This window comes from Cyprinodon tularosa, unplaced genomic scaffold (assembly GCF_016077235.1).
Source record: "Cyprinodon tularosa strain WSP-4 unplaced genomic scaffold, ASM1607723v1 ctg360, whole genome shotgun sequence".
In the NCBI taxonomy this organism is placed as follows: Eukaryota; Metazoa; Chordata; class Actinopteri; order Cyprinodontiformes; family Cyprinodontidae; genus Cyprinodon; species Cyprinodon tularosa.
Window position 1 is genome coordinate 388,008 of NW_024039075.1, and position 19,877 is coordinate 407,884.

General features: G+C 37.6%; 1 protein-coding gene across 1 annotated transcript in view; it reads left to right on the plus strand.

Annotated features, from left to right (window-relative positions):
* The first annotated feature begins 9,411 nt into the window (after positions 1–9,411).
* mpp3a (membrane protein, palmitoylated 3a (MAGUK p55 subfamily member 3)) overlaps positions 9,412–19,877 on the plus strand; it is a 36,210-nt gene continuing 25,744 nt past the window's right edge. Inside the window, exon 1 of the mRNA XM_038295850.1 lies at positions 9,412–9,554. The gene's annotated coding sequence lies outside the window, so the exon portion shown is untranslated. The remainder of the gene's footprint in view (positions 9,555–19,877) is intronic.

Genomic DNA, 19,877 nt, shown 5'->3' on the forward strand with positions numbered 1-19,877 from the left:
GGTCAGGGTTGAGGACGGTTTAATTGATTTGGGTGTTTGTGATACCAACTTCTGTTTTATTGCGCACTTGACCAACCCCAGCATATGGTCCAGAAGATGGTTTCCCAACGCTTGAGTTTCCACAGTGTTATTGCCAACCAACCAATCTAATAAATCTCTGCCAAAAAGCCTTGGGAGAAAGCTGAAGCCACCTGCTCCTGTTTCCACCGCTGAGAATAAGCACATCCATTCCTTCCCTCCTCCTCTTCTTTGTCGAGTAACACTAGGGCTGTAATTCACTTTGTCTAATGCAGCTCTGCAGCAGCAGCCGAAGTATATAGCATTATAAAACATTTCCTAGCAGCTGCGCATCTTTCAGCCATAAACCATCATCTTTCAGCACGTCACCATTGAACCACTTCCTTATTCAACTCTGTATCTCAGGCAGGTGATGACATTCTGAAAACCTAATCTGTATATGGGAGGGGAAACAAAAGCTCGATTTATCAAGTAATCTGCTTTGAAAGGGCTGGTTTTAAATGGAATAATCAGAATGCCTTCTTTGTGATATTTAAACTTCTCCCTGTATGCCTAAGTGAACTATTCTTTTAATCCAGTTTGCTTGTTTAAAACCCTTTGTTGTGGTTGCTTGTGTTGTGTTTGGGAACAATGTTTAGTTGCTAGTCAAGCTATAGTGCCAATATTGATGGCCTTTCTTATGACTATAAAGTAATTTGGTATACAGAAGAGTTAAGTGTTTAATGAATGATGTCATGTGGCAGGTCCCGATCAGTACCCTTCCAACACCGTGCCTTAGTGTGTGAAATGACTTTTAACTATGATTGCAGGTTTGAATTGTGGATACCTTTTTGGTGATATTCATACTTTTCTGTGCAAATTGTCTTGTTCTTATTGAAGTGAAGGCTTTCTGTTGGCAAACTTTCAAAGCAAGCTGTTTTTTTTCATACAGTTAAAACAATATATAACTGAACCTTGCTGCTAATAAGAAGGGATTTTGCCTTTTTTTTGCACTTTCTTTTAAAGTGGGTTGTACACTCCTTGTTAAGTTAGAAACTGTCTTTTTTTTATGTTTGAATAATCATTTGTAAGGAACAACAATAGACCACTCAGCTTAATAGGTCTTCGCAGAACGATGAACACCAACAATTGCTTCCTTCCTGCTGATTTCTTTACTTACCTGAATGTTTTTAACCTGGGCATATATCGTACAATTTTTTTTTGCCCTTTTTGGGGCGATTTTCCATTTGTGCGAGATCGGGCTGACTTTCAGCGTGATCTGCGTTGTGTAGTGTACAGGGGGAGTAACAAGGGACAATGTGCCTCTCACAACCACCTCCCGATCAGGAATCTTAAGGTCGGGAGAAAATCAAACATGTTTGAAATTCATTCAGCAGTCGTGGGCAAATCGTTTGGTGGGTATGCAAGGATTCTTCTTCTTCTTTTACCTCTCAGACGAAAACACAAAAGCATGGCGGAGATGCGAGTGAAATGGAGTTCTTTCTGTAAAACTGACAGACTGTAGTTTGCTCAGCCATGTCTATGTCCAGCCAACCAGAAATTTTGTTAAGCAGCAGAGGTCAGTCGCAGTGATCTATGTGGCCATCCTAAATGACGGAAACACCAGGAAAAAAAAGAACATCAGAAACTGGAGAAATACCAAAGGCTCTTGCAAGAACTAGAAAGAGCCTATAATGTGAAGGCAACTGTAGTGTCCATGGTCATTGGAGCACTCGGGACAGGAACCCCCACGGTGGAAAAGTGGATCCAACAGTTACCCCAAGTACAGTTATAGGGACAGCTAAGACACTGGGAAGAACCCTTAAGCTCCCAGAACTTCTGGGAGAGGACCGAGCTTGAGATGAAGAACCCACCCACCAAGGAGCACAAGGGGTGGGTGAGGGCAGTTTTTTAGTATATATGTACAGCATATATATATTATTTTTGCTCCCTCCACTCTAAAAGCAGTTGTAGACCTAGATTATTTGTCCTACCATCTCCCCTTTCTCATTTCCACCAGATGAATAGTCTGAGGTGAGTGCCGTGAGAGAATGTAGGCAAAGCCAGACGGGCAGTGATATTGACAAACCTGGGAGGCTGAGTGAGCAGTGAGAAAGTTGTGGCGCCGAGTGGATATTAAAGAACATTAGGCCTCCTATTTCCAGACAAATGGCAGCGATTTGCTGAGGGATAGAGCTGTAAATATGATAGCAGTTAATATCAGAGAGCTGATACCTCCCTTCCCGTTAATCTGTCTCCTCTCAGAAGTGTTTGCTCAGCTACAGTGTTTTTTCTCTCCTGCATTTTCACCAACGGCTATTATTAATGACTTAGAAAAAAATAATTTTCTCTTTTTTTTAGTACTTACTAAAATGTTTTTCATCTTTTAATTTAATTTAGCCCCAACTCTAAAGAAAACTGTAGTGTAATCAAAAGACAATTTAAGCAAAAGCAATGTCTCATTGCTCTCTGCAACCTCACAAGCAGAGGTTTACCCGGATACCCGAAGCAAACGAAACTGATCAGAGCAAAGCTGTCTGAAGTTCAAATCACATTTTTGCAGCTCACTTAACTTAAAGGTACAGTGTGTAAAAATTACAGGGATTTACTGACATAAATGGTATATAAAAATGTATATCCTTTTAATTTATTATCACCTATAAAATGAAAGTCTCAATCTTTACGTTTCCTTGCCTTAGAAATTGCTATTTATAATTACTTAGGAGGCATTTGTATTTTTGAAGACAGACATTTTTTGAGCTACAGTAACGCAGAGCTGACAAACTAGTGACTGTAGTAGGGTGGCCATTTCTATAGCAGCAAAAAGGAAGACCTTAAGCGGCATATCAATAAATTACTAAGGTGTACATGAGAATCTGGTATACTGTCGTTTATAGTACAATTTTGAGGGGCTCAAAGAGAATGCTTGTGTAGCTGAATAGGAAATACCAATGAAAAGTAAAAAAAAAAAAGTATTGGTTCCTAGTAGGGCTGAAACAAATAATCGAGCAATTGTAATGAATCAATTGTTGAAATAATCATCAACTAATTCAGAACCTGATTGTTGTTAGCTGGAGTGTAGAGGCTCTAAAATGTGCCTTTAGCTGACAGAGCGACCCACATATATGAACATTTTGCATTTAAGATAAAAATAACTTTTTCTTCTGTAAATATGCTCTATCCAGAGCTCCTCAAGGGGAAACGTTTTAATTTCACCTGATTTAATTTTGTTTAGAGTTTCTTTAAGGAACCTTTGGCTATCCGCTTATTAATCAATTAATTGAAAAAATAATTGACAGATTAATGGAGTTGCAAAATAATCGTTACTTGTGAGTTTGTCCCACACTGTTTACATTTGATCACTGCTGCACTTTGAGATAAGGAAATGTCTTGAAAGCTGTACAAAATGAACATTTAATTTTGTACACACATTGTCTACAAAATGACAATAAAAATTGTCCAAGTCTAAATCTAAAAAGCAGAACGGGGGAAGATCGGATTTATCGGCCAGGCAGAGAGGGGTCTGAAGGTCGAGTAGAGTTGCTGTGGATTACTGCGAGGAGAACGGCATGACATTGGAGGAGCCTGCCAGGGAGAAAGAGCAGTAATAGACAAAAGCAGGCCAAGGCTAGGCTCTAGAATCTGGGGGCCGCTGAGGACCAGAGGAATGTGCAGACAGAGTGAGCTGTGTATGATAGAAGCGGTATCTGGTCTGTGTTTTTTGTTGCAGTTAGGATACCAAACGGTCTTTCTAGAGCCAAATTAAAATGGATTTTTTTTAAAAGCTTGATACCGCGATCTAAAACACATTAATTTCAACAAAATAGTTAAAGGGAATGATGTTGCGTAAGCCCTTTTATACCATGATGGCCTCCGTATTGTTGGACAATGGAGGCAGTATTAGGGGTGATATTGCTGCAGTCTGACCATTCTGATTGAAATTAACCTTCCAGAATTGTAAGTGTAACTCAGAAAAAATATTGACCATATTTGTCCCTTCTAAGTGTTTCTACCCAACAGAAACTGAAATGTAATGATGCATATTTATCTAACTAAAACTTTTTTTTTTTCTCTGCTGCTGTCCCAGTTTCAGTAAGAAAATACTTTGCATCCTTTATCCTGGGTTATAATGCATCTGGAAAAAGCTCAGAATAATGGCTCTTAGTCTCTGGCATAAACTCTATTATCTGATGGCAGCTCTGTCCATTTGGCCCCTCTGGAGAAGGCTGAATATGCAGAGACCCACTTTATGACCCATTTGTTGGGTCAGCAGACAGCTTGGACCCCCAGCTCCTTCCATTGAAGTCAGCATCAGTCTGATCTTATTCATTTCCCCCCAAAGGATTTGAGCAGATGACCCAAATCAGTTTGGTAAAGATCCATAATGACCTAGTCTGTAAATCACTCCTGTGTTTGGGGCGTAGACAGCCTCCCCTTAGCTGCACTGCAGAGTCACAGCTGCCACAATTCAGAACATTGTTTATTATAGTTTATCTAATTAGTTTATTATTCCTTTAAACATATTTTTTAATTTTAATCCTCCCCTTTTAACCAGTCAGTACATAATAATTAGCATTTCATAAGTTTAGGAAATAGAAACTGAATATTAAAAAAACAGACACTGAAAGTCTTCAAGTCTTCTTTTTTTTTTTTTTTGCTCACTTTTTTAAATTAAATTAATTTAAATTTTACTAAAGACTTTTCTTTATAGTCTTTTAGTCACTACCACCACATGTATTATTTTACATTAAGATTAAGTTAGGGTAGTTGGGAAAGAGTATCTTATATATTTTTGCAAAATCTGTATGTATGAACTTTAAATCTGACAGCAAGACAAGTAGGTCTCATTTAACAAAGTTTTTTTCCTTTTTTCCCCCACTGAAAATAGGATCTTTCTCAGGAGAAGTAATCTCCTTGTAATCTCTAATGTCCTTTTACATCAGATTGCAATCTGTTATCTGTGCACAGAGCTTCTCACATAGAACATCAGAGTTCTCTTTTTAAGTCAGGGTTTCATTTTAAGATCAGATAGAAACGATTGCATTATTGATTCTTTACTTCAGTATAGTATTCTGAGTTAAAACTGATTATGTTACAATCCTTTTGTACTCATAACGTTTGGATTTTTAGGAAGGATGATATGAAAAAAGAACCAGCCCTTGAAGTTGGTATTTAGACTAAGAAAATTTTAGGATTTAGCAACTAATCCTAGACTTGGTTTTTAGAAGTTTTTCTGACCTCTTTTGTTACCATTCATGTTATCCGTCTCGGGCAGCTTCACAACGTCTTTGTTCTGTCAATTAACAGACAGATATTTAACAAATACTCCTCATCCGTTTTGTCAACGGGCATCACCAGCAAGCTGTGCTGGATTTTTAGCTCAGAGCTGTGTCAAAGAGGGATGTAGTCCTTTTGCTGGCAAAATGTAACTTTTGTTCTGGAGATAGCACCACAGGTAACATGATGTTCAGGTCTTCCTGGGGAAGAGAGAGAAAAATGCTGTTTTCTATGGATTTTCAAGCTGCTGCGGTGCATGTGATATCAGAGGGATCGGCTGTGTAAAAACACATCCGAAATCTAATGTTCTCTCATGTGGGACTTCTATCTCTAAATCTGCAAGTTGTAGTTTAATCCTTAACACCATGTCACCAAACAGCACAGTGTCTACCTGTAGTCTTACATATTCGCCCACTGACCGATTATAAGACTGTAGACACCTGTGATGCTAATTAGCTAACTCACTCACATGTCTGTTTTTTTAGTTTTTTTTTTTATTTCTTATTCAAACATATTGATGACTTACTTTTTAAAAACCGTTCTGTTGAAACAATGTCTTTGATTTGTTCATTTTCATAGAATTAGTCTGATTAAAGTTATTTCTGCTACCATGGTGGGTTTTTCTTTCACTAAACACTAAAACTTTTGTTCATGTGCTTTCTTCTGAGATTGTAGGGGATAAATTGAGTCTTAAAATCATCTGAATTGATTAGCATTCATTATGAACTATCTTCACCTCGACAATATATAGCGGTTAAATTCTACTCTACTTTTATCTTGTCATGTTTTTCCTAAGTATTGCTAAGTATTATCAACCTTTAAATCTAGAAATAAGCCATGACAGGCAAGGTTTCAAACATTTAATAATTTAGTAGCCTATGTATTTATTTTTGTCCTTTTTTGAAAGAACAAAGCAGTAAGGGTGGGTCATGCTGTGAGAGTTGCATCCAGCCAGACAAAGGGAGCAGGGGCTCTGTAGGTGGGTGTTTGCTAATGCAACCAAAGCCTCAATCCTGTCAAGAACAGTCATTCAGATTAACAGTCTCAGAAATTTAGAGTAAAGGTGTGTGTGTGTGTTTTCTGAAAGCTGGGGATTTCTTGCCTACACCAAAAATACTCAAACATTCAAAATTTGATGGAAACTCTTAAATTACAGAATTTGCACTTGGGCCTAGAAAAGTATAACTGCTCAGTAAAAGGAAAAATATAATTATTAGCATTTCGCAGTGACAAAAGTTAAGATTGTTTATTTATTTCTGTCATTACAACAGAAAAGGCCCAAGTCCTGTTTAAACCGTGGAATTAATGCTAAGCAATGATGACCTGGCATTGCCCTGCGACTGGCAACCTTTCCAGGTTGTACCCCGACTCTCACCCATTGGCAGCTGGAGATAGGCACCAGCCCCCCTCGCGACCACAGCAGGGATTGGCGAGACAGAAAATTGATGGATGGATGAAATTATGACCTGGCAGTCTGTGTTAGCAGCAAAGGATATTGCAAATAGTAAGGACACTTGAGCCAAGGCGGAAGTGCATCAACAGTCCTCATAGTGTTATCAGTATAGTGCGGTATAGTGAGGGCAGTGAGAACAGAGGTAGATGTATGAAGTAGGTTGAATAGGGATGGGGACAGTTCTTTGCATGATCTTACTTGTATGCAGATTTCACCTCAAAGAGTTTAACAATAGCTCATTATATTGTGACATGTAAAGTGTGTTTGAATCTAGCAGCAGTGTCCTCCAAAGGCCTGATTTATCACCAATGACCTCATAGCATAGGGCAGTCATAGCTAAGACTCTTTATGTGGTTAAGTCCATGTCCGGTTAGGTCAGGTCTGGTGTATCCTTCGTAGCCTAGGGCAGGCATCCCCAACCTCGGTCCTCAAGGCCCGCTGTCCTGCAGGTTTTAGAGGTTTCCCTGCTTTAGCACAGCTGATTATAATGATTGCAGTAGACCAAAAGCCTGTTAATCAGCTTTTAATCAAAACCAGCTGTGGTGGAGCAAGGAAACCTCTAAAACCTGCAGGACAGCGGGCCTCGAGGACCGAGGTTGGGGATGTCTGGCCTAGGGTATCCCATGATTCATTGCTAGTCAAAGCAACCTTGCTGCTCCGTGCTCAGAGTAAAAAGGGAAATTGGGATGAACAATGGTGAATATTTTAAGTGCAGTTTAATATGTTACAACTATGTGAATAGCTTCATCTTAAATTAATGAAAATTGTTAATTCAAGTGGTTAGTGAGTCAAATTTGTTTCGCGTAATTTAGGTTTATGGAAAGTTCAGTCCCTGTGTAAATGCATTTGGCTGGCATTTAAGAATGCATTCCAATATCTGTGCAGGGTGTAAACTACCAATGTGATATCTGTGATGATGGTAATGTTGTCGAAGCCTCTGAAAAATGAAATTGGTACACTAAACTGTAAGAGGTTTGGCATCCATTCTTTTTTTTTATGTGTGTCTGTTTTGCCAATATGGCTCTGGGAATAATTGTCCCAGAGACGATTGACTGTTGCCATAAGGTTCCATTTGGTATATGAAACTTTATTGAAAATTATTTGTTGAGTAAAACATAAACAATGGAAACGAAGACAACGAAGGTGAGAAGGTGATGCTGACGAAGGTGAGACTCCTTTAAGTCTGCTTCCACACCTGTATGAGATGAAGGGAACAGAAGACAGAGAACATAAAAAAATAAGACAACAAAGTAGACATGAAGAAAAATCTTGTAGAGCAGCAGGTATGCCTCAGATATCCATGTGTGTGAAAGGCAAAAAACCTATGCTGATTATGCACTATTATCTATGGTGGTATTAAGTATTACTGTCTATCTGTACAAACTTCAAACCAAACTCCCGTGGTATGTATGCATGGGCATGCATATATAAATGTTTATAAGGAATTTATGGAGTTTATGTCATAAGGAATATGGATTAATAGCAGGTGTGGGTGGCCCCAGACTCTTCCTATCGGGCCCAGGATCAATAAAGAAATGAAACAAGCCCCTGATATTTCAAAGGCACCCCAATCACTGGGACACATGGAGGGCAGACATATTGATGGCCACAACAAATCAGAGAAGGGCTAACGAGACCCCCAGAGCCCGACTCCTGAGGACCCATACCCCATAAGGGGTCAGACCCAAAGGCCATAGGAAATGTATGGATCGTTGTATGTTATTATTACACACATGTAATATATATTACAGACACTTTGTTTAACAGTAACATGTTATGAATAAACCTTGAGAAAGAATCTGGCTTGTTATGGGAAGAAGCTATGTCTGGTCTACAAACACCATCCCACAGAGAATTGTGTGGCCTTGAAGGTGAAACAAACTGAGTGAAAAGTTTTATAGAGAGTAAATAGGATAAATTAATATAAAATAGAAGAGAAATCCACATTTTTTGACAACAAGTACTACTATAAAATACAGATGGCTGAAATGCACATGCCAACTACTAGTTGGCATGTGCATTCTGTCTATTTCTTAAAAGGTGTGTTATTTGTTTTTTAGGTCTCTTTCGCCACACTGTACATGATCAAAGTAGCCCAGTACTACAAATGTTAAATCATTATGCTGATGATGCAGTAGTTTCATAGCAACAGAAGATATTTGTACATGGTGTTCTTTTGTCTAATATCAATATTTATTTTCTTTTAATCAATTTCAAAGTGAAATTTCGCAAACTGAACATTTTTTTGAAACAATTGAAGAGCATTTTTCTTGCATTGAGCAAACAGAAATACATTTGAAAATCTTAACTGTTGAAAAACTAAAAAAGTATACTCTGATTTACTATCTCACAAGAAGGATTATTTTGAGTTGCTTATATGAATATATTTTTTTAGATTTGAAGGCAACCCACTCAAAATCCTCCAGTTTTTTCCTTGATTTATCCAGTATTTAGCTAAATGTTTTTTTTCTTCTTTCGATCTCTCTTTATTTTAATTGTAACACTGGAAAAATCATTATCGACATTTCATCTGATTGTAAGCATATGTCTGTCATTTCTGTAGATAAAACACTCCATTGTTTATACATGCTGGCCTTTTCCACTGGTTTTGTTAGAGCATCAGACATGCAAAGGGAGGAGGGATGGGAGGGTCTGAGAGATGGAGAGGAAAAGGGAAAGAGGCAGCAGCCACTCAGCAGCAGGTTAGTGATAGGAGGAGGAGAAAGAAGTAAGGAGAGGGAGGAATTGGAACGAGGGAAACCGTGTGGCTTCAGTTTGAAGCGACACAAACACATGCAGGGAGGTGGAGAACCGGAGAAGAGAGAAGGTAAGAAGGCAGCTTCGCCTATCTGTCAACATTTGCTTGTTTTCAGTGTGAACACAAGGCATCAGCTGCCTGACCAGGCTGGGTAGCTTTACTATTCAGTGAGTGTCTCCCTCTTCTTCCCCTCTCTGCCAGCTGACTGAACACTTGGTGTGGAGAGAGATGTAGCACTGCAGAGAGATGGAGAAGAGCAGGAGGGAGGGAGGGAGTGCAGCATTAGGCTCTACAGATAAGAGGAAGTAGAAAGGGAGATCTGTGAGGAAAACCGGTGGAAACGGGAGGGAAATGCTAACATCTGCCTTTGCCATTCTATGTGGAACTGATAGGATGAATGTAGGGGGGTGTGAAGGAAATCTGTACACGGGAGCGTCAGCTGTCAGCATCTGTAGTTTGCCTCCATAATGGAGATTGTAAGTTTTTGTCTGGCCACACCCTCTGAGAGATGAGATTAGATGATGGGAGGCATTTGTGGCTGGGAATGAAATGGGAAACGTGTGTAAAAGGGATGTTGGATCCTGGCCAAACATGCTTAGTGGTCCCTCCCATTACAGTCAGGGCAGTGGATTACCCGTATATGAGCGGTGAGGAGACCAGCTGAGATGCTCAATCACGAGCAGACAAAGATGTTGTTACACTTAAACATATCTATGTTTGGACACTCCTCACCTAGTTGCATTTCTTCTTGTTTACTATTGATGGCTTTATCTGAGACACTAAATATATCACCAAAGCTTGTAGTGTATAACCTCAGTATAACAGCATGACCGAGCATTTGTTGTTTCAGTGTCTCAGAGCTGTGGGATTTTCACGGAATAACAGACTGCATCTCACGTTAGAGCAATTTTTAGGAGGATGTCTGTAATAATTCCTGAACATATGCAAATGCAGCACAGTAGACACTCCAGATGGCACAATTTGTGTTACTAGCATAAGATATAAACAGAGAGAAGCATGTATTAATAGGACTTGATGACAACAACAAGCTACATCAGACTGATGAATAACTCCAGCAAAACAAAATAGGTGTGGGATTGCCTGGTCTGTCCTTAACTGACTTGAACATCCCCCGCCCCAAAGTTAATTATTTTGCCATTGGATAATCTGCTCTGATTCAAACCCATTCTGCTGCACTTATGCTCCTCCACTCTGAGTGATGTTTGTTGATTTAATCAATTTGTAAATTTTTTGCTTGAAAATTATAGGCATCGGGTTTAAGATTATTTTATACTAACTTTTTATATCCCATAATTATAGAAGCTCTGTTGCACATTTGATTGCAAAATAATTGTAATTAATAAGGGAAACAAAGCTGCCCAGACTAACATCTCCCTGTTTTAGAAGCGAATGAATTAATGCCTTGTTTAATAATTGTTAACCAAATATTCTTCTGCTCTTTGGATAAGCTAATCCTGACTTTTCTAGCCACAAACAGGCCTCATTACCTCTCCTGTAAAATTCAGAATTAAAAAAAAAATAGAATCTGTTTGATAACATGAAATAGGCTTAATGATCTTAAAGGGCAACACATAATGGACAGTTTCATTGTCACAATTAATGCCTGAAGTGCACAAAGAAATATAATGAAGTCTTATGAAATCAATCGGCCATCACTTAGACTTGGAGTTGACAACTTTTATAGTCAATTTGTATACAGAGTGTACAGCTTTCAAAACATTTCCATGAGGTGCAGCAGTGATCAAATGGTTTAGGAGAAAAGACATGGTGTGAAAACACATTTATATAGAAGTTCAGAGCATTGAATATGTAAACAAAAGATATGTAGAATTTTTTTTTTCTCAACACTTCAGCTGTCTGATGGCAGTGGGGAAGAAGTTGTTTCGGAATCTGTTGGACCTGCACTAAATACTGTGAAGCCTCTTCCCAGAGGGCAGCAGGTAGAACAGTCCATGGTAGGGATGTGAGGGGTCATAGATGATGTTACGGGCCCGGGAAACACAGTGCTGGGATGAAATGTCTTTAAAGGAGGGAAGAGGAGACCCGACGATCCTCTCTGCTGTTTTTACCACTCTTCTCACTTTCTTCCAGTCTGAGGCGCTGAAGCTTCCACACAACACAGTGAGACAGCTGGTCAGAACACTCTCTATGGTGCTTCTGTAGAAGGTCATGAGGATGGGTGGTGGCAGGTGGGCTCTCCGCAGGAAATATATGCGCTTTGGTGCTTTGGTGACTCGGATGACACACGCAGCAATGTGTCATCAGAGTGAACACCAGGGGGCTCAGGATGCAGTCCTGAGGGGAGCCTGTGCTTAGGGTGATGACATCAGTGGTGTTATGCCCGACCCGGACTGACTGAGGTCTGTTTGTGAGGAAGTCTAACAGCCAGCTGCAAAGGGGTGTATTGAAGCCCAGCTGTTCCAGTTTTTCCATCAGATGCTGTGGGATGATGGTGTTGAAAGCTGAACTGTCCAGGAACTGCATTTGCACGTGGGTGTTCTTCTCCAGGTGTGCTAGGCTCAGATGAAGAGCGGAAGAGATGGTGTCCTCAGTGGAGGTTTTACATCGGTAGGCAAATTGGAACGGGTCGAATGTTGGGGGGAGATTGGAGACGATGTGTTCTTTTATGTGCCTTTCGAAGCACTTCTTCATGATAGGAGTGAGGTGACCTGAGGCTTCTTTGAGACAGGAATGATGTTGGCAGACTTTAACATTCTGGCCCTATGGATTGGTCCAACGTTGTGTTAAAAATGTCTGTGTCATTGTCTATGTCACCAGCCAGCCTGCACACTTTCTTGGGTTGTCTCTCCACAGAGTTTTCCTCACTTCAGCTATGTCAAGATTGAGTGCCTCATCTTCCTGATGTGGAATAGCTTCCATTGCTGGAGTTCTATTTAGTGCCTCCAACCTTCCAAAGAAGTTTAGTTCATCTTTTAAGTCAGCATCTGCTGCATCTACTGGGGGGAAGGGTGAGTTGTAGTTTGTGATCACGCCCGTATGCCTTGCCACATCTTCCTGGTGTTGCTGGTCTAATGCAAGATATCCTGGATATTCTGGCTGTGGTTCTGCTTCCCTGATCTGATGGCATGGTTCAAGTTGGCACACGCTGTCCTCAGTGCCTCTCTATAGCACAACCTGAAAGCAGAGTTCCGTGTTTTTAGCATTTCCCGAACCTCTCCAGTCATCCAGGGTTGTTCATTGGGCCGGGAGGTGATGTTCTTTGTGATGCTGACGTCCTCTACGCAATTGTTGATGTAGGCTGACACAGTCCTGGCATACTCATCTATATTTATTTTGTTGTCATATGTTGCTGCAGCTTTGAATATATTCCAGTCAGTCACCAATATTAGGATTAGGGTTAGCCCTCGGGGGAGGGGATAAGCAAAATGTTAGAAATTAGTTTTAGGTGTTGATTCCATGGACCTAATGTTTAGGTTTCTTACAAAAGTTCTGGTGGGTGCTGGAGACACTGTGGAGAGTGATCTTGCCTGCAACATCCTTCAGCATAACCAGATTGGCAGTAAGTCAGTAATGGTACGGGGTGGCATTTCTTTTGAGGGCTGCAGAGCCAAACTGTCCAGGAGTTGGTCCCTCAGGAGATCCCTCAGGAGACCATCCACCACCTCATCAGGAGCATTCCGAGGCATTGTAGGGAAGTCATATAGGCATGTGAAAGCCACACACAATACTGAGTCTCATTTTGACCTGTTGGACATTACATCAAAGTTGGATCAGCCTGTAGTGTGTTTTTTCCACTTAAATGTTGTGTGTGACTCCAAATCCAGACCCCCATTGGTTAAAAAAATGTGATTTAATTTCTGAATTTTTAGTCATTTTTTTGCCAGGAATTTCAACTTTGAACAGAACAAAGTATTCAATGAGAATATTTTATTCATTCAGATATAGGATGTGGTATTTGAGTTTTCCTTTTATTTTTTTTTAGCAGTATACATACACCAGAGGTGGGAAAAGTCATAAGTCAATCTCAAGTCTTTCACCTCAAGTCTCGTGTCAAGTCCAAAGTCATGACGGACATGTCCGAAATGACATGTCAGTAATTGGAATTAACCCTTCATCATCTGTTATGCTGCTGCAGGTGGATGTTGACAAAACTGCTAGAAGAAAACAAAAACAACAGGGTATATGAGACTACTTAATGGCATGCATATGATAATATATGTGCAGAGCATGTTCTTCCATTACAACTTTAACACTAATGTCACAGAGAATATTTAGAGGGTGTAACATATAATTAAAGTGGAATACTTAACTTACCCATACGGTTTTCAACATCAGTATTTGGAGGGACACACTATCCTCTGGAATTTTTATGATCCTAAAGAAAGATGAGAGGCAAACATAAGTCAGTTAAAAAATAATGTTACATTTCAATATCACATCTATTTTATTTAAATGTTCTTTTTTTATTTTGTGTATAACATGTTAAGTCCAATGCAAATTTCCCCCTCTGAGCAACACCAAGTTTATCTAATCATCATGCATACTTTTACATACAAGGTTACTAGCAAATACAAACTTATTTTAAAACCTAAACTTATTTTACGCAAAAACATAAGAGGTTCAAGATTTGTTTTCTGTGAAGTTAAACCATTACTATTTAGTACAAATCATCACCTAATTCAAATGTATATGCTATTTATTACATGGTGGTTTTCTAAAACATTGTAAAAATGTCAAATAACATTCATCCCTGAAATTGGAAGATTCTGTTGGTCAGTTCAAACTGATTATGGGGGAATACATATCCCAGATTTAAATTTAGAAAGGTTTTGTATATAAATGTCTTGGTGTAGAATTGAGAAAAAATATCAAAAAAGGAAGGGAAATTGGATTAATCTGCATTTTAATTATATATTTTTTTTTTTACTGAAGACCTGTTGTTTGATAAAGGATGTTATCTAATTGTTAGACTGTTGAGCTTTCTCATTTTAGCAGATAAGGTTTTAATAAGTTTTTAGGCAGAAGCATCATTTATGATTGGAACAAAATGTAAAATAAAACATTTTAGTTTATTTCTGGAACTGTGACGTCTGTTGCTTTAATGGTGGTCGTTATGCTGGTGTGATAAAGCACTGATCTGGGGCCTGTTTATGCCCAATTCAGTAACTTGAATTAAATCCTGCAAAATCATAAAGATATGTAAAAGCCACCCCAATTAATCTTATATTTTCCGGGGTTTGAATGTGTACAAGTTTTACTAATTTGCAGTAAGATGCATATTATCTTCATAAATCAGTTACATTTCTGGCAACTAATGCCTAAATCATAAACACAGATGACACCTTTAAATGAAATTACCGGACAAACTATTAACTATTCTGATTACAGATTCCTATACACCTATGATTATAAATGTCCTTACTGTTGAGCTGCTAATGATGCACTTAGGCATCATAAATATGAATTGCAAATATATATTTTTTTCCCTCTAGCTAACACTAAGTCACAATTATATGACAGGCTCCAATATAAACATTGCACCCCAAACATATTTCTGTTGCTATGAACAGCTTGAGTGGATTTTTGACAACCCATATTTTTAATTGTTGGGTTTCACTCATTTACAATTTGATTGCAGCATTTTTTGAGATTCTCTAAAGTTAATATTAGTCCCCCATCCTGTAGTAGATGGGAAAAATCATATTACTTTGAGTATACCTTGAGGTTATGATTGGATAGAAGATATGCACCTCCTGTTTAGGCTGACCATACCTGTCAAACCAAAAAAATGTTCATGGGTATTTTAGCAGATTTTTAAATTGATTTGTATATCTTTTTTTATATTTTATTTTTTAAGGCAAAGTCTCCTTGTTCCTACGTGAGTTATATTGGTTGATTCTGTTGCAGAATGAATAGGGCTTTGTACATGGATGGAAAATTAATACCTCAATCTGAGCTTTTTCTAGACATGACGTTTAATGATATTGAAAGTTATTCTTATTTACAGCATTAATGGTAGACCTAATAATGCAATGGTGAACCATGTGTCCATTTCTTAACAATCCTGTTGGATCAGCTGTGAAGGATGAGATGAAGTCCTGCAGGAGGTTTTTTTCTTGAAGAAAAGGTTTGACAGCTGGAAGAGATAAGAGGTGAAATATTGAATTTCATTGTCATTAATGGCTGATAACATGCATGTAATATAAGAGAGCATAACTTCTGATGATAACAGCCTAATATGTATAATTAATTACTCATCAGTGGAAATTAATTTCCATTCTGAAAGCTAATCTATCTTGCTTCTAAAACGGTCTCTAATGTTTATATCAACAACACGGGTCTCCAATGCTCATTCTGGTAAATCTTAGCTCAGTATTTAGTCCTGTTGTACAAATCACACCCCACCTGGGAACAAATGTACACACCCTAGTAAACAAATAATAAAACGTGGTTTAGAACAAATCAAATGAGAGATGCAGATAAAAACAGAAATCTGTTTAAAAGAGCAGCAAAACTAATTACCTGTTGCTGATATTATCAGCATTGACAAAGTTCATCCTGTTTGTCAGGTAATCATTTTGGCTGAATAAGACAGACGACCCACTCTGCTCTATTTTTGTTCCGTGACGTCAGTAGCAAACTGGTCTATGTTTTCTTAATGAAATTTTACTCGCAGGATTTTCTAGATTCATTGAGAAAAAAGAAAAGAGCATATTTCATGTTAAACAATTGAGCAGCCAATTAAAAAATATATTAATTAAAAGTATAGGAATGGTTTAGAAAAGGCGCTTTATAACTATGCAGGAGTAGGTTACAGTATAGCATAGTGTTATAATGCAGACATATTTATGGTTATTTCTCAATCGACTGCTTGTTCCCTTTTTATTGATGAGCTTCCTAAAAAAAAAAAATTCTATTGTAGTAATTTTCTTTTGGTGCTATAGAGATTACATGTGATAAATAATTGCTCCTTCTGTAAAAAACAAGCTTATGTTGTGGCTTAGAGTGTTTAGTCTTAAGGATATTCAAAGACAAAGTTTGCAGAAATACCTTCCTGTTTTAACAACCCCTGTTTTTAATTTATCCACATATCGTTTCCATCCCAAAGGTCTCATTTAGTTGTTCCCACGGCGACCTCATCATGCTGCAGCATTGTTGTTGTCGTCTCTGTCCTAGAATGAACTGAGCAGCAGCCAAGGGAGCTGTTTTGATTCTTCAAAAGGAAACACATCGAGCTACATTTTAATTATTCAGAAACAATATTTCACTTCAGATTAGAGCTAATTAAACTTACTGTAATTAACATTTTTAGTCTCTGGAAGGTTTTTGTGTTTCCTCAAGCTTAAGACATCTTATGATGATTAAACTATAATTCATAAGAAATATACTTCTAATCATTGATGAAAGGGATACTTTCATACACTTAGATATATATAAAAAAGTTTTTAAGTGCTGAAATGCAATGGTGGGACAAATAAAACAGTATTATTCAGCAGCCGGGGACTGAGTGCAGTGTCTAATAATCTTGCTGTCAAAGATTCTCCTTCAAGCTTATTCTACTAAACAATATATAATTTTTCTTTTTCTTATAAACATGATTACATGTTTTAAAGTCAGACCTAAGATGATATACAGAATTTGTACATTTTAATCCATTAATGAACTTCTTCTTGAAGGCTCTCTGCAATATGAAAAGTCATGCTTTGTTTATAAAAGGGAGTTGACTCGGATAAAACCAAATGCATGCTTTAAAGTGGCTGTTCATGTGTTAATTGTGTTCTGGGTAATCCACTGCCTCTAGTTTTTACATTTCTTTAAATCTTTTGGATCTAATGCTAAAACTTAGTAGAAGATGAATAGATGGATTAAGCCAGTGTTAATCTGTCATGGTGAAGAATAGCCTGAGCCAAAAAAAAAAGCAAAGCTGTTGATCTAGTGTGTTAACATTTAAACTTCCACCTATATATAATATATACCTTCAATTAGTCTGCATCTCTTTAGGGTTCCAATTCAGTAACATAACTGTTCATTTTTGCCCAAAATATACAGTAAAAAGCAATTTTAATCTTTTTTCTCAGCATTAACAACAAGCTTCTACATGTTAAGCTTCCAGGGCGTCATTGTTTTTACGGCCTTGAATGCTCTCTCATTCAGTGTCAATTGTTGCAGGACTTAGCATAAAAAACTGTTTGTTTTTAGCTCAAATGCATGGCTCTGCAGACTAGCTGTGATTGTCTTTTGTTCTGTGTGCTGGTAAACCCATTTTAAGCCTGTTACCACAACCTAATGGTTTGCCTGAAATGTTTCATCCAGTTTACTGAATAATCCTAATATGTCATAAATGTCATTATCAAGGATTCCTTATTTTAGCTGCGTTTGACTAGAGAGTTGCTGCTATGCTGCTGAAGAAAAATGTTGTCCTGATTCAGAAACTCCTGACATGCTGTGCTGCAAAACCATGTTGATGTTTTTAGGTTAAAGGCCCTAAGAATACCACTCTGCTCTGGTAACTAATTTTTTTGCTCTGTTTTATGTCCCTACAAAAAAACACTTTGTATCAAATGACTGAAAGGAGCATCTAAAAGATTCCTCAAAAAGTTCAACATTTATATTTACTGTCACTCAATCCAAAACAAACTTACATTGATTCATTTCATTCAGTCTTAAATGCAGCTGATCACATACTGTATTGTTTCAAGGTACTTTACAATTGAGAAGAGAAATGTTTTAGTTATCAAACATTGTAGATGGTTGTAAATCTAAAAGTACAAAACAAATAGAATGGTCTGGACAGTTAGACCAGCTTCTAGATGAGCGTGTAGCAGTGGCATTGTGTCTTATATTTGCAGAACAGGAAGAAACAGGAAGAAAGCTCCTTCAGAGCCTTAGAAGAAGAAAATTAAAGAAATAATATATAATCACGAAATGCTTCCTAAAAATTACAACAGAAGCCATACAGAAGTTTATAAGACCTGCAGCCCCTCCAGCAGCTCTGAATGTTTTTATTGGTGCCAACAAGAAAAGGTAGTCCTCATAATAAATTTACAAGCACAAGCAGCATTTTTTTTCCTTAACATAGCAATTTTTTTTTCTATTTTTTGCAGTTTAAGATGTTAAAGAAATAAGATTCAGATAAAAAGTCAGCTGTTTTCAGTTTTCTACAACTTGTTGCCTTTACTATGTTCCTTTTTCTTTTTTATTTGATGTTTTGCATGTTACAAGAGGCTAATAGTTGTGTCAAAATGGCGACATTGAATGCTTTATTTCATTTTCTTTTTCATCAGTTTAAAATATTTCTCTAATCTTCATCTATAATCTGCAATGAACGGGAAAGTGGAACGTCATCCCAGAGTGATGAGCAGTTTTAATTAAAGTCATCACTAACAACAAAAGGGACCAAGCAAGGGGTTTCAGAGTGGACCTATTTGCAAAGTTTTATAAATGATTGAGCCTGGTAGAATGAATAATAAAATCAGTGAAATCCAGATACTTCCAGATGCTATTCCCCTTGTGGTCTAATATTAAATCAGACTTTCTGTTTGTGGTAAGATTACAGAATATCTTTATTTTATAAATTAAAGCTTCTTTTCCCCCCTTACTAGTCAAACAAGCTGAATTTCATCATTTAGAACTACTTTGTTAAAGATGTTAACACATTTTTTGTGGGACTGAGATCAGGGTTGTGCAGCAGCCTCTCCACAACTTTTATTTTAATGTCCTTATGCTACTTATTTGTCCTAAAGCTGTAACTTCCTGGCTTCCTTGCTTCAAAGTAAAGTTGTTTTTAAGATGCAATTCATTTTTTAAAGTGCACCCATCTCTCCTGCAGAGATGAACCCGGTAAACACCAACATAATACCAACAATTTTCTCAGGCTTGTAATTGCTCTTCAAAGTGTATTAATGGATAATGCAGCCATACACAATTTCATTTTGTTTCCTTAGACAAAATGATGTATCTCAAATAAAAAATAAATTTTACAGGAGTCAAAACCTGTTATTTTATGTATCTACTATTTTTGAAAATGCTTTTAAATTCATGGTTAATATTAAAACTAATTTGGATCCCTTTTCATACCTCACGAGGATATGCACAAATAATTGACTTGTAGAAAAATCTACAAATATATAAGAAAACATTTATCAATAAATTATGAGAGATCAACTGACAGGAACCGCTATGGTGTAGCTTGAATTTTGAATAAATAAGGGACTGAGGAAATAAAATCATATATAATAAAATGGAAAGAGATCCAACAAATATTAGCATAGAAAAGTTATTAAAAAAATAATCGAAATCCATGTCAGTATTTGATTGAAAACAAAACAAAAGGTATAGCAGTTGTCATAAGGCCAAAATAGTAAATGTGGGATATTTGATGTATCGTTTTGTATTTGCTGCATTTTCTGC